A 15,668-nucleotide genomic window follows, 5' to 3' on the forward strand; every position below is an offset into this window, starting at 1 on the left:
ATTAAAAAGAAGCGAAAAAAATAATATAAATTAAAATAAATAAATAAATAAAAACTGTCCGAAATGTATCCGTTTATTAGCTATTATTCGCTATTTCCCATAGAAAAAATAGTTTTTTTTAATACACAGAACACTTGATTCACATTAAAATATAAAAAAATTTATAAAAAAAAATAATATAAAAAAAAGAAAAGATTTTTAATGTCGACCGTCGCAGGGTTTCGAACCCATAGCCCCTGGGACACCAAATCTGACTTGCCACACATCTTTACCAACTGCGCCATGATTCACATGCCTGCCCGCAAATATTTAGCTAAAAACGCCTCCTCCCGGTCAGTAAACAAAACTTATTTTGGCAGATTGTGGGCCCACTAATTGGTATATAAAAAAATCCTTCGGTACATATGTTCCATACATTAAATTCTAATTTTAGGCGGAGTTTGAAATTTATAGGTTAATATTATAGGGAGTTACGGGGTGTTATGTGTGCGTGCCTCCTGATATGACTTTTGTCCCTTTTTCAGCCATTATTCGCTCTTTAACAAAGAAAAATATTTCTATTGTCATATAGAACTTTTTATTCACTTTAAAATATTAAAAAGTAGCTAAAAAAATAATATAAATTAAAATAAATAAATAAATAAAAACTATCCGAAATGTATCCGTTTATTAGCTATTATTCGCTATTTCCCAAAGAAAAAATAGTTATTTTTTATATACAGAACTCTTGATTCAGTTTAAAATATCAAAAAATATGTTAAAAAAAAATGATATAAAGAAAGGAAAAAATTTGAATGTCGACCCTTGCAGGGTTTCGAACCCATGGCCCCCGGGACAACAAATATAACTTGCCACACAGCTTTACCGAATGCACCATGATTCACATGCCTGCGCCGCGAATATTTAGCTTAAAACACCTTCTCCCGATATGTAAACAAAACTTATTTTGGCAGATTGCGGGCCCACTAATTAGTATATAAAAAAAATCCTTCGGTACAATTGTTCGATACATTAAATTCTAATTTTGGGCGGAGTTTGAAATTTATATGTTAATATTATAGGGAGTTACGGGTTGCGATGTGTGCGTGCCTCCTGATGTGACTTCTGTCCCGTTTTCTGCATTTATTCGCTCTTAACAAAGAAAAGTATTTCTTTTCTAATATAGAACACTTTATTTGCTTTAAAATATTGAAAAGAAGTTAAAAAAATAATATGAATTGAAATAAATAACTAAATAAAATTATCCGAAATTTATCCGTTTATTAGCTATTTCCCAAAGAAAAAATAGTTTTTTTTTTATATACAGAACACCATATTTTTTTACATACAGTTCACGTTAAAATATCAAAAAATATATTTAAAAAAATAATATTAAAAAAAAGAAAAAATTTGAATGTCGACCATCGAATGACGATCGTTGCCTATAATAAATGTATTTTTATTATAGGCAACTTTGCTTTTTTTATCTTTGTATTTTTAAGGAATTATTAGCATGCATAGATTCCTCAACAGGAAGAAACATTTTTGGTGCAACTTTTATCCACATATTTTTTTTCACTCTTATTACAGAGAAGGTAATAGATCCCAAAAATACACTGGAATCATGCGCAGAACATAAAGCTTGTAATAATTGATAGACTGCAAATAAAGGTTGAACAGTTGATCCACCAATTATGTGAGGACTGAAATATCAAAGAACTGTTGATTTGTTCACATAACAGAAGAGCATAATTAGAACTACACGAAAGGTTTGCAAACAGTTAGTGTCTCTGCAACAAATTTATTTCGTATTACTTTTTTTCAACCTTTTCTTATACATTTATACAACTGCATTTATGAATACATTATAAAAATAAATTTCATCACACAGTTAAAATAAACTGTAATAACAGTTAATATCTGTGATATATTGGTGAGGTGACCCTTTGAAATATCAAGAACGTGATGAAATGAAAAAGTTATTACTACAAAAAGCAAATCCAAAAAATTATTACATTAGTTTTAAGAAAGTAGGAGTCATCAGGTATACACTCGATTTAATTGCAATGCATAAATATATTCGTTTTCCAGACACATAAGCAGGGCTCATATGAGTCGCTCAGAAGCCAAAGCGGTTAAGTCCAAAACACAGAAATTGAGAAAATTAATGTTTTCTGATACATTAGTTTTTAAAATTCTTGGTTTAATAATTTAATTAGAAAAGTGTATAAAGTCTTTTTTCGAGGTGTAAACTCTGCAAAAAAAACAAGATATGTACAGGATGTCTAAATAAAAACGTAAGTATTTATTGAAATAATGACAGCATCTTGAAAATTTTAGGACTTATACCTTTTGGCAGCTGAAAAAGATAAGAAATTTATGTAAAAAAATACATATAAAAAGTGGACTTATTCACAATGGCTTCTGAAATTATTGTACAATATATTCAGAAGCTATTAAAAAAAGGCTGTCTAACCTAGTAAAAATTAACCTACGAGTTAATCCTTTAATAACTTAGAAGATTATTATTTATTTCATCAAAATTTCCAAAAATCAGAAAATATCAAAAAATGGACTTAACCGCATTGGCTTCTGAGCGGCTCATATGCAAATAGTTAAATACTAGAGTTTAAAAATCGAATTTAGTAAACACTTTGTAGATAAAACACTAAAAAATGTACAATCAGTTCACTTAAAATTAAGATACATTACAGCTGAACAGTTTGGGAACAAAATTGCATTTTCAAAAGATTAGTAATTTGCATTTAAGATAATATTTTAAGTGTAAGAATAATTTTTAAACAATTTATTGGGAAATTTTTGGATTTATTATCAGAGATTGCCAAATGCTAAAGGTATATTGCGAAGATGAGAGGAGAGAGCTTTTGAAGCGAAACTGTGGTAGGCTTCACGTATCACCGTGGACTGGATGGTAGGCACCAGAAAAGCAAGTTCGCTGCTGGAGGGAGGTTTCCTGGGTTCGAATCCCAGGAACGGACAAATTTTCAGAAAATTTTCTTCTATTTTTATTGTTTATTTTAAATTATATTATTTTTTATGTGTTTTTCGATATTCTGTAGGGTCCTGCATGTTGGAAATAATTTTTTTTTAATTTGGAAAATGGGAAAAAACTGGAAAAATCCTGGAAAATCAGTTTATTTGCTCTTTTTCGACTTCTTTTGTAACATTTTGGATATTCTGGCATGCATGGTTTGTTTTCTGTGTGTGAAATCCAGCAAAGAAAGCGTAATGGAATAATAAAAAAAAAGATTAAAAAAATAAAATGGCTCGAGAAAGGTTCAAATTTCGAGACCCCCTAGCTCCCTTTAATGACAAGGTATAATTTTCAAACTCGGACCCTAAGTAAGGGTCTATGGTTCAAACATGGCTGCCGAAGAAAATTTTTATCACTACCCTCGAAAGAAAGAGACTGAAGCTGGCCGCTGGTAAGCGCTGTCTGGTCCTTGCGGTTGCACTGAATATTGAGTGCACCTCCTGGACGGGTGCTTTGGTACCAGTGATGCTTGGCGGGGGGGGGGGGTACAAGCCAATAAACATTGTCTTCTTTTTTCTTTTTCGATTCCAGTTCCATGAAGGTGAGTGAATTTGAACTCATCAAACTTTCTTCTGTCCCCAATTTGTTAAATGGAACAAAATGAAATCAACTGTTCAAATGGTTCACTATTAGTTTCTTCAGAATTCTAATTTTCCAAATGTTGAAGGGATGGGAAGAGACCTTTATTAAATTTCAACTTTTAACTTTCCATTACGACACGAACGTAATATTTTAGTTATATAAATTTTCTATTATGAAAAGCAATCTACTGACTAAAGTGTACGCATTTTTAATAAAGTTAATGAAAGTGTTATTAATTCTTTGACCCAGAAATTTCATTAAACGTGTCGTACTTTTTCATTATATTACATAAAAGTCAAAGCAATTGAAAATATTGTAGTAAGTCAATTTTTTTACTTGTTGTTGCTGTATAGATAAAATTCTTGTAACGCGGCTCGCTTCTAAACTTACACTTATTAAAATGAAGTTCATCATTGAAGTTTCCTTAATTAACAAAATCAATTATTAAATTTTTGACTATAAATAAAAAAATTAAAACTATACTTTTTGGATTATATATTTCAGTATAGATTTCAGATTATTTAAGATTTTTTAGTAAATATTAGACTGATTTTATGATTTATTATACCGAAATATATTTTTACTTGCAATTAAGGTGTCAAAAGTATATAAAAGGGAAATTGGCTCATCTGCGTCAAAGGTTAAGGAATTGTGTATTGGTAGGTTAACAAACCAAGCTCCGTTATTTTATGTAATTCTTTTTATTCATTGAAAGCTCTTTTACACGTAGTTTCCAAATTTAAAAAAGTTTTTTTATTTAAAGATTAGACTAATAAAGCTAAAATTTAATTTAAAACTTACAAAAAAATTTTGAGTTAAATGTGACTAGGTTCAATAGAACGAAATTTGAAGAATTAAATTAACTGCTCAAATGGTTCTCTTAGTGGCTTCAGAATATTCCAAATGCTGAGGTGGAGGGCAGAGATCTTTTTAAAACCATGAAATATCAATTATAATTTTCCGATATTACAGGTAATTTAAAAAATCAAATTTTGGAAATATGTCTAAAAATTTTGTATTTGGATTTTATATTTTAGTATAAAGTAACGCTTTTTCAGTAACTATTGAATTGTTTTTGAAATTCAAAATATATTTTTACTTGTAATTAGAGAACTTGAAAATATATATAAGAAATACTAGCGTCCGATCTGCGTCGGTTAAAAAATTTTTCTCATTGTGTACTAGTATGTTATACTAAATTTTGTTATTTTATGTAATTCTTCTTATTCATTGAAAGCTCTTTATGCACCAGGTAACCAAATCTAAACAGTTTTTGTAGTTAAAAAGTAGACTAATAAAGTTTTTAGAGCATTTTTAAAACTTTTAAAATAAGAAAATTTAGTAACATTTTGATGATTGATTGATTTGTTCATTTGCGTCGCACTAGAGCTGCACAATGGGCTATTGGCGACGGTCTGGGAAACATCCCTGAGGATGATCCGAAGACATGCCATCACAATTTTGATCCACCACAGAGGGGATGCCACCCCCGCTTCGGAAGCCCGACGACTTGCACGCGAAGTCAAGCACTTTACGGTAGAACAGTTTAACGGGGGCCAATACCGCACACCCTCGGTCCCAACGCAGACTGATCCATGTGGTCACCTACCCGCACATTGACCGCAGCCAGTGATGCTTGACTTCGATGATCTGCTGGGAACCGTTTCTTAACGATCAGTCCACTGCGGGACGTAACATTTTGAGAGTAAGTTCAATAGAACAAAATTTACTGAATAAAATAAACTGTTCAAATGGTTCACTTAGTTTCTTCAGAATTCTAGTTTTCCAAATGCTAAAGGGCTGGGAAAAAGACCTTGTCAAAACCATTATTAAATCTTAATCTTCCATTATTACACGAACGTAATATTCTAGCTATATAAGTTCTCCATTATGGCAAGCAATCTCGACCAAGATAATTTTCTACAGATAATATCCTTTCCAAGATAATATCCTCGAAATACAATTCTATTAAAACAGCTAGTTTCCATTGCGTTTAAGATTTTATAGCTTTCAAAGATTTTGATTATTCCACAAAAGCAGATCCTTGTAGAAGTACTAATTGCTTAACTGAAATTCTTATTTCCTTAATTAAAACTATACAAAAAAATTAGAAAACTGTAACGGAAAATCTTAGCAGTTTATATGAAGATCTTGTGACTAAATACTCCTGGTATCAGAGCTTTAAATAACGAAAAAAAATGCGATTTTTACTTAGAAACATGTAGCGCTGAAACTCTTGTAAAACATGTAAGTTTAATTCATATTGTTAGGACTGAATATATTTTAGCCGGTCTGATATCGCAAGATAAAGAGATTTCAAGCAGAATTTCTTTTTAGAACTAGACTATTCCGATTCTTTAAATGAAATCAGTGAATAGAAGAAGAATGTGAGAAAGTTTCCAAATTTCTAATCAGAAAATTTTTTTTATTACCTAAAACATACTGAGCTGGTAATTAAAATTTCATCATTCCTTTTTTGAAATGTTTAAAATATGGCTATTTTATCTGCCGTTTCATTTGATGCTAATTTTCACGCAAAACTAAGTTTAATCACCCTTCATTGAAGTCAATTAGACGGACAGAACGAGTGGCGTCTGTTAGGTCAAAATGCAAATTTTCAAACCACGAGTGAGTCTATCCATACACAGCACAAATGTTTCGAGCAGCTTTTGCTGCCTCAGAATCTAAATTAACAGCAAAAAGGAGGAAGTGCTAAAAATTTTCAACTGGCCATTTGTTGTGACCGTTTATTATAAGGCATGGTATATGTAATTAGGATGATTGACAATGATAGCACTAATATTGATAACTTATAACATAACAATAACTTTATTCACAATACATGCATAGAACACATCAACAATAGAACATACTGGAAATCGAAACTGAAACATACAATGTAAACACAGTTGCAGTTACATCACAACCGCGATACTAGCGCCAGTGAAATTACATGGAAGATCCCAACACCATTCAATTTTAATGATCTGAAAATTACCATCAATTCATTCAAAAACAAATCAGTCTCTTTCGAATGATCTGAAACATTATGCCTCAAACTTTTAATTAAATATACAACGTTAAAAATTAAAATGTATATATATATATATATGGGAACTTACCGACCCAATATTATTATCCACATGGGTAGAATGGATAATTAAGTTAAGCATTAAGCAGTGGCCTTTAATGACTTTCTTTCCTTTTTTAGGTGTTTTTCTCTTGTCTGTTGTTTTTACCAATTATATTACAAGTTTTTATTTCGTTTTAAATTTTTTAACTGAACTGAAATACAAATCCAAGAAAAGTTTTCTTTTATTTAATTTTCTTTTATTACACACCTAATCTAATTTTCCTCAATTTTGTGGTTGGTATCGTTGCCATTATCATCCGCCCTTAGCTATTGTCCCGAAGTGCATTCTAGAACACATACTATTTAAATATTACCAAAAATAGTACGCTAAAATTCAAATTAATTAGTAATAAAAAAGGAAATTTCTTCTCAAGTAAGAAAATTTTCAAATTTAAGAATTGAAGGATTGAAGAATTAAACAGTCTACCAAGTCTTATGTGTAGAAATCAATAATTTATGAATTTAAAACTGACTGTTCAGTTACTGTGTACAATTTTATGTTCTCAGTTACAAAAATTAAATATCACACTATCACACCTGAAAAATTTATAACAGGAAAAAAATGCCTAATTAAACCATAAAGAACCATTTAAACTGATTAATGAAAAACTAGTTCTTTCTAGGCTTTTTTAATGGATCTAATTTCACAAATAATAATCTGAGATTTTAGAAAATTATTGAGTGGCAAGTGGTATTTTTTTAGATTGAAATATGCTTAAGATACATTCATTATGGCACAAAAAAAATTTCTTTTATGAATAATAAATTTTATTTAAAAAATAAAAAGTTGCGTGCATGCACCATTGGCCAAAGCAATGGACAAACCATTAGTTGAACATTAGCTATTTTTTCATGAAATTTGTTATATTTTTATTTTATTTACTGAACGCTGAACTCTTTTCCGTCATGAAAACATAGGATCAATCTTAAAGGGAATAATTATACATTTTCAAAAAGTCGAATTGAATAAAATTAGTGAAAAATATACATCACAGTGTTAATAAAAAAAAATGTTTATTGAAATGGTGTTTTTACGCACCTTGCTTTAACCGAAAATGAGTTAAAGCAATCAGATCAATAGAACCTGAACATTTATAAATTGCAAAATGTTATTTAAAAAGCATTTTTTTAAATTTTTTGTCTTGAATTAAGCTTTAGTTGCTTTTTTTTTCTGTAGTGATGCCAATCTTTAGGGTAGATATAAAAAAAATTATGAAAATTTTTAGTTTGATGTAATGAATATGAAAAAACCAGTTTTCGAATCAAAATATATTTTTAGAAAATAAAGAGATGTTTTCAAAATTAAGGGAGCGCGAAGTATGATTCAAAAATGTTAAAGATTTTAACAAGCAAGTAATACTTAAAAAATTTGCACTTTCTTTTTCTTCAGAAATTTTAATTTTAGTTAAAACACCCCTTTTGACTTTTTCTTAGAGAAAGTGTAAGTGTTTGGAAACTTAAAGTTGCAAGAAAAGTTTTAAATACGCTTGTAAAAGTACGTTAAATAAAAGAAAGTTAAATAAAAGAATAATAGTTTAAAACCACTCTTTTTTATTATTTTTAGAAAAGTCTTTCACTGCATTCGAATGCAGGGAAAATTGTGAGCAGAATCCTGTTCACAATTTTTAGATTTTGAGTTTCAATAGTTTTCTACATTTTTTGTAATAATTATATTTTTCGAATTTTTTTGTATTAATATTCTAAACAAGTCATGGAGTGACTCTTCAAAGGTATTTCCCTCTTCAAAGAAAAGATAAATTACAATTTAATTGCATTATCAAAAAATTAATTTTTATTATTAAAAAATAAAAAGTAATAATTTATGTCATTTTCTTTAATCATCTAGCTTCTAGCTTCAGCAAAGTCTCGTTACTATACTCCAAACCACCGTATTTTGACAGGGCTGTCAGAAAGCACGCGAACCTATGATCCCAACCAGTGTCATGGAAACTATCTAACCCCCTCTCCAAAAAGTCCAAACTGTGATGACAAGTCTGAAAAACTTTCAATACATATTTTCTCTTCCGTTTTTAGTACTTCTCTATACCCAAGTCTTTTATTTTAGCCTTTCTAGTTAAAGGATTTCATTTACCAGGTTATGCTTCAAATCTCTGTCTACCATTCGCGTATTTTTCTTAAACAGTGAGAATGTCCCTTGAGGTTAAACAACGGGTGAGCTAGTTGCTTTAGGCATTTTAGTAAAATTTAAGATTAAAGAACTCATGTAACAGAAATAGAAGGTCAGAAACGTCGTAATCAAAACAAACTGAATGCAAATTTGGCAGAAAATTTAATTTTTTGTTTTTTCAATAAGCTTCGAGAAATGAGCTTAAAATTTTCTATTTTTATAAGTCTATGAAGAATGGACCTCATTTAAGAAATCTATCTTCTCTTGGGAATTCCTTTAAAGAACATTAAGCATGAAACTTTAATAATACAAGTATAGTTATTTTAAAAAAGGAATGTAAAAAAACTACATTTCCTGTTATTATATTAAATTGTAATTTATTTAAATTCAAATATGTTTATGTAGGAACAGATTGCTAAACAATTCTATTTGGCTATTTTTACTATCACCCATTTCATTCAATTTATTTCGGTTTTATTCATTTTTTTTCAATGTCCTGGAAAAAATAAGCTTTTGCCAGTAAATATTCCTAACCATTACCAATCCAAAATTTCTTGACAATCTGGAATAGAAAATTTTGTTTACTATATTTTCCCTTTGGTTTTTGAGCCCACATTTTTTGTTGAAAGTTTTTTGCTTTGGTAAATTCTTTTACCCTTTATAGTTGAAACCATTAGTTTTGTCATATCTTGTATACTACTAACAGCTATGTTATTGATTAAATTGTTCTCAGTTAAAAATTCTTGCAAATAAAAGTTTATTCAGCTAACTTTATTTTTGTTGAAAGAGACAAATTTTTGAATTTTTAAAACTAAGTTTTATTTGCTAAGTTGAATAATTGAAGTTTATTATTTTTGTGAAATATGACTAATTTATTGATCTATGCCAATAATACTTACTTTTTTGATGATGCTACTGAAATTATACATAGTTTTTTTTATTTTTTAAAAAATTTCTGAAAAATATATGTTGTATAAAATAATTTTTTGATAATCTAATTTACAACATCGGATTACTGTGTTTTATACAATCTACCTCTCTTTTTTAGTAATTTATTGAATAGCACCCTTCTGTGTTTTTCACATTTTTTAATAATTATGAAGCAACAATACTGTGAATTCTGTTTTTTATTTAATTACGTAAACCAAGTTGAAAGATTACATGAAATAATGATAGGTGGATAGTTGAAAACCCTTAGAATGTAGTAATCATTGATAAGAAAAGGACAGTAGAAAAAAGTGAATTTTTATTTCTGTCTAAAAATACCCTTGAAGAACATTTTCTTTTTTTTTGGGGGGGGGACACTTTTTTTTTAGATTTAGGTAAAATATACAAAAATTATTTAAAGAAATTATGCCAGAAGAATGAGATAGTTTTGATGTAATAAACGTGTGTTCAGTTATATATTAAGATTATTTTATAGGTAAATAAACCCTTGATGTACTTATTACAGTTTAGGAAATTTTAGATATTGACTTACTGACATCTTGGTAGACACTCATTAAGAATTAATCTTCTCTATTATGGAATTATAGAAAAATTATATGATTATAGTCATTACACGTTTATAGTCACTGTCCACTGCAATAAAGTTTCTCATTCAAACTTTTTATTCTTTCACAGGAATGGACACCAGATGAATATATACCAAATTTTTTTTTACAATCTCAGAAAGCTCTCGGGTATCTGAACGACTTCATCACTGGATTGATTTAACTCTTGGTTATAAATGGTCTCTTAAACAAATGGATTTGTTTTTGGTGTGTTGAAAATCGTATTCATTTTCTGTACTGTGATTTTTAATTAGCTTTTAGACTTATCACTATCAATATAGATTAGTTTTTCAGGTAAAAATTAAAATAAATAATGTGAGAGAACTAATTTTTTTTATTTCTTATTAATTAAATTCTTTATTAATAATTTAAAATTTAAATTATTCTGGTTTTAATTTAGGTGGGGGAAAAAAACGAACATGGAAACGTCAACTTAATTTTTTTTTTTTAAATCTAATATTATGGCAGATATTCTTGCATTTTGTAGGGGGGAAATACACTAAAAATTTCCTTTTAAGCAATTTTGTTAATTCTCATCACATTAAAATAAAATCATAAAAAAGTTGTGAAATCCATAGCAGTAACTACCGGGGGAAAAAAAGATTGAAGCGAAATCACGAGAATCGGTTTCTTCGAAAAAAGGTTACTAAATGCGTGTTTTCATTTCAAGATTCAGTTGCTGTAATAAATAATATCAAATTAGTAATATAGGATTTTAAAAACTATGTGAAATCAAAAGTAATAACTAAATAAAAAAATTTCTGGAACGAAAATTTCTGCTGAGAGGAAAACCAAAATTATTTACTTCCTAACAGAAAAATCTTTTTTCAAGAACTCGGTATTGTTCTGTGACAATGTTGCCACAGGGGAGAAAAATATCACCCATTAGTATATTTTTAAAATATGTCACATATATTAAAATACAATCTAGTTAATTCCTACCTGAAAGATTACGTATCTTATGAAACTGAAGCTTTACTTTAAGTTTAAATCATTTAAGCTAGTGTATTTTATTTTTCTTGGCGGAAGAGCTTTTAAAAATCAAAATCAGGTTTAAAATGCTTATAATTAGAGATAGGTTACTTTAATATTTCTAAAATGATTTTCATCCTATGTAATTATTTAGAATTAAAACTTACTATTTATTCCACTTGACAATTTTTTTCTTTTTATACTATGATATAAAACTTATTTAGCATTACTATTTTTATTTCCAGGGAATGTATGAAAAAATATTTGAGAGAAAGGGGTGATATGGTGCTTGTTATCCTGCATGCTAATGTTGCTCAAAAATCATATGGCAGTGAAAAAAGGTAAAAATTTTATTTTTTTCTTTTATAAATTAAAATTATAGTTAAACCTGTATATCATGAACTTCAATTACATTTGTTTTTCTAACGGTGAAGGGGGGGGGGGAGACTCCTTTTGATAGCCAAATATTTTATTTCACAAAATATTTATAAAAGGTTCTTATTTTTTGTTGAAAAATTTGGTTATGTCAGAAAATTTGGCTATGTCAGAAGTAACTGTTTTTTGAGGCAAATATGTGCTTTTTAAAATTTAAAAGGCCAACACAGTTATTATTTTGGGGAAAATGTTAAACAAATTACCGTCTTCATTCATTAACATATTTTTTTGCTTTCTCTTTGAATTTGTAATGTAGATGTATGACTGTAATTTTATTGCTTTTAAAACTGCTGACGTACAAAATCATGCATTTTGGTTTTTTTTGCCCTCCCCCATCTGTCTATCTACTTGGAGATGGTTGGAGGAAAAAACGGGAGCAAATAGTTCGAGATGGTGAAAGTGAGCAAGGCTCTCAATTATGCGCTTTCATTGGGATTGGAAATTCTGATCAAGAAATGCAACAGTTAGATTTCAATGGCAAAGCAAGTACTCTTTATGTAAAAACTTGAGTCTTTTTATTTATTGATTTACTTTTCTTTTTTCATGTATATTTTATAAAATTTACATCATGCTGCTTTTCATTTTTCTTAAATTTAAGTAAAATTTTTAAAACAAATAGAATGTTGGCACAACTTTTATCAGAACTTTTTAATGTTATTATTGAAGTTATAGTTTATTTAAATTAAATGTACTTGAAATATTTGTAATTATTTAAATCAGTGTTTCCCAAACTTATAACTTTTGTGTACCTTTTTTAAATTTCTCGTTACGCTGTCTACCACTGATAAGAAAATGAATGAATTTTTTTACTTTAAAAAAATGGCACTAAAGTTAAAAATCACATCTGGCTGTTGATACCACTAATTAAACTGCAAAAAATAGTCAATAGAAAAATACTTAATCATAAAGTTTCATGGCTAGTTTTATTTTGAAATAAAATTGTTTGAAATTTTCGTTTGTTGCAAGATATTTTGCGTAAGAACGTGTACCCCAGGGGTGAAAGTGAGACGGAAAAGAGGAAAGGCTGGTAGAAAAACCATTTAAGTTATTGCTAGTTTTCGACAGGAGTTTACTTTAAAACTATTCAACAATTTCTTCTTTATCTTGGAAAAGAAGCAGTTTTACTTATATCTTAAATAGAAAAAATATTGATAGTTACAGATATTTTATTTTTCTCGAAAAAATGCTAAAATAAAATGTCTTTCGTTGCAGTTTTTGCTCTTTTCTGTCTTACTATATAAGGGCTTTCAGCCTTTGTGTACCCTCGATGAACTGTTCCCGCACCCCTGGAGGTACGCATACCAAACTTTGGGAAACACTGATTTAAATTGTCAATTAGTTGTTTTTATTTTAAAATATTTCCGTAGCTTTATGAAACAAAATTGAAAAAGTAGAATCATGTTGAATTAATTAAAATAAAATACTTTTGATTGTTAACTTTGTCATCTGGCTGCAAAAATTTCATATCCTTGCTGACATTAGGGCGGAATTCAGCTAAATTTTCGCAATTACAATGGCTCACTCAAGCCAATCAGAAACCTGTAATTTTGTAAACATATCGCATTTTGCTATACGCAAAAATACAGGCTTTTGATTGACAGAATTTTTCCACTGTATTTGCAAAAATTTAACTGAATTCCGCACTAGAAAGCCATGAATTTACAAAATATAGATTTTTCTTTTGTGTTCATATGATAGATTTATGAAGGAGTTAACATAAAACTGGCTGATTCTACACTGTACACATATTTTGTTAAAAAAAAGTTCATTAATGAAGGAAACCTAAAATAAAGTTTTAATTCAGCTTAGGGAGCCCCTCTGATGTGGGGACCGGGGCAACTGCCCCTCATGCCCCTGCCTTTGTCAGTCTTTGACTGAGTAATGCTGTTATTTTTCCACTAAATAAATAACAATAACTAATTTCATTCACTTTAAATATTTTTCTTTTTCAGAATTATTCATTATGAACAAAGAATTCAAACTTTATTCTACAAAAAAATAAATTGCAAGAAAGAGTGAGTGACTCAAAAGCAAAAATAGAGGTATTTTCTTATTATAATTTATTGTCAAAAAATGAAAAATTTGTATTTAAAATTATTCCCATCATTTTTACAATGGTTTTATTTTTTTTTTAAAAAACGTTTTTCTAATTTTAGTGTTCAAAGTTATTTTTTTTAATGATAAGGATATTTTTTTTCCATTTGAAGTTATAAAAAAAATTCTTCAACATTAAATATTTTATATTAGGTCATTAACAATACATCTTTTTTATAAAAATATACATAACTTTAATTTTTATACTTGTTGGTGGAATAAGTGAGCATCAGATATAATTCTAATTTTATTCTCAATATTCATTTTTTATGATGTTTAAATTTTCTCATTCAAACCCTGCTTTGGAATAGATATTTTTTAGAATCAGGGCTGATTGTGTTCCGGAAAAAATCTGGATTTCCGGATTTTTCGTTAACAGTGATCCGGAAGTTTCCGGAGATCGAAGGTCCAGACGTTTAAAAAAATCATTGATCACAGAAGTTTCCGGAATTCAAATTTTCAAAGGTGGAACTTAAAAACACAGTTTATTTTAATTGTTGGTAAGGGAGAACCAGAGGGATACTTTATAAGCTTATTTTCATAATTAATATTCATTTTTAATCAGTAAATAGTTGTTATAATCATTAATTTAAAAAAGAAAGACATATTTGTAAATTTTAATTACTTCTCCATGTCATCATAAGTATGTGTAAATGATATAGGTATGTGAAAATTTTTAAATTTATTTTAAGTGAACTAAGAAATATTGATAAAAAGGAAAAATTTTCTAATTTTTCAATTTAAACTGGGTTTTTTTTTAAACCCAGGAAATTTTCCGGAATTTTGACTTGGGCTCACAATTACCCCTGTAGAATGGAACTAAAAGAAAAATTAGATTCAGATTTTCATAGACATAATATGTCTTTATATAAAGTTCTAGCATAAGGTTCATAAGGAGGAAACTAATTACTATGAAGTTTTTTCAACATTATATCTTATAAAGTTTCATCATAAGGTTTTGATCAATAACAAATAGTCTGTTATAAATTTTCAATTCATGTTTACCAAACTCAAAAATTTGTTAAAAGGTAAGTGGAATATGGTATTATATCTCACTTTGAACCTTCTTAACTTTTATATGTCACTTTGAACATTAGAAAGCCAGAAAATCTATCTTTTTCACGAATTTCAAAAAGGTCACTGTTTTCTCTGCATCATGTAATGTTAGGTTCTATACAAAATAATATTATTTAGAGTTTGCTGTAATATTTTGCATAAGTTTTTATGCTATCTAATTTTATGTTTTCTGTTATTATCTTGCATTAATTAATATTTTTGGAATAAACAAGAGGATGATTTGGATGGTAGTATAATATTTAAGCAATATAAATTTACTTAATTTTCTGTATTGTTGTGAAAGAGTAAAACATGGATCAGTAGCTTTGTCATTCACTCATTGTTTACTTAGCATTACATACTAAATAATAATTAATTCTGCTATCGTCAGTTTTCTTCCTCTTCCTGCAAATTATACTTTGTGTCCAGCTGGTTTTTTGTGAATGATGAGATGGCATTGCATATTTCTTAGGTTTTAAAATTTCTTTAATTTCTTAAATTTAATTTTTTTAATCATTTTTAATTCAATTTTAATTAAATTCAACTAATTATTTCATTTTTATTATATTTTATATAAAGCTAATATAAATATTTTATTCTCTTAACAATCAATGTAACAGTTAGTGTTTTAATTTAATACAAATGTATAACTCATTAATTCACTGTTGTGGCTAAATTGAA

The 15,668-nt window shown here is 28.3% G+C and overlaps 1 protein-coding gene across 25 annotated transcripts in view; it reads left to right on the plus strand.

Annotated features, from left to right (window-relative positions):
* The window catches only part of LOC147806723 (E3 ubiquitin-protein ligase RNF10-like), a 141,265-nt gene that overhangs the window by 97,204 nt on the left and 28,393 nt on the right, over window positions 1–15,668 (plus strand). For 21 of the 25 annotated variants that reach the window (XR_015435090.1, XR_015435087.1, XR_015435089.1 and 18 more), the window contains exons 1-4: window positions 8,985–9,189; window positions 10,501–10,637; window positions 11,648–11,743; window positions 13,790–13,879. The gene's annotated coding sequence lies outside the window, so the exon portion shown is untranslated. Of the gene's footprint in view, window positions 1–8,984; window positions 9,190–10,500; window positions 10,638–11,647; window positions 11,744–12,191; window positions 12,335–13,789; window positions 13,880–15,668 lie in introns of those variants that run through there. The other 4 variants (XM_087167081.1, XM_087167092.1, XM_087167094.1 and 1 more) reach the window with 3 other exon arrangements.

The sequence above is a fragment of the Parasteatoda tepidariorum genome, chromosome 7, assembly GCF_982258835.1.
Source record: "Parasteatoda tepidariorum strain Cologne lab strain chromosome 7, Ptep-v5.0, whole genome shotgun sequence".
In the NCBI taxonomy this organism is placed as follows: domain Eukaryota; kingdom Metazoa; phylum Arthropoda; class Arachnida; order Araneae; family Theridiidae; genus Parasteatoda; species Parasteatoda tepidariorum.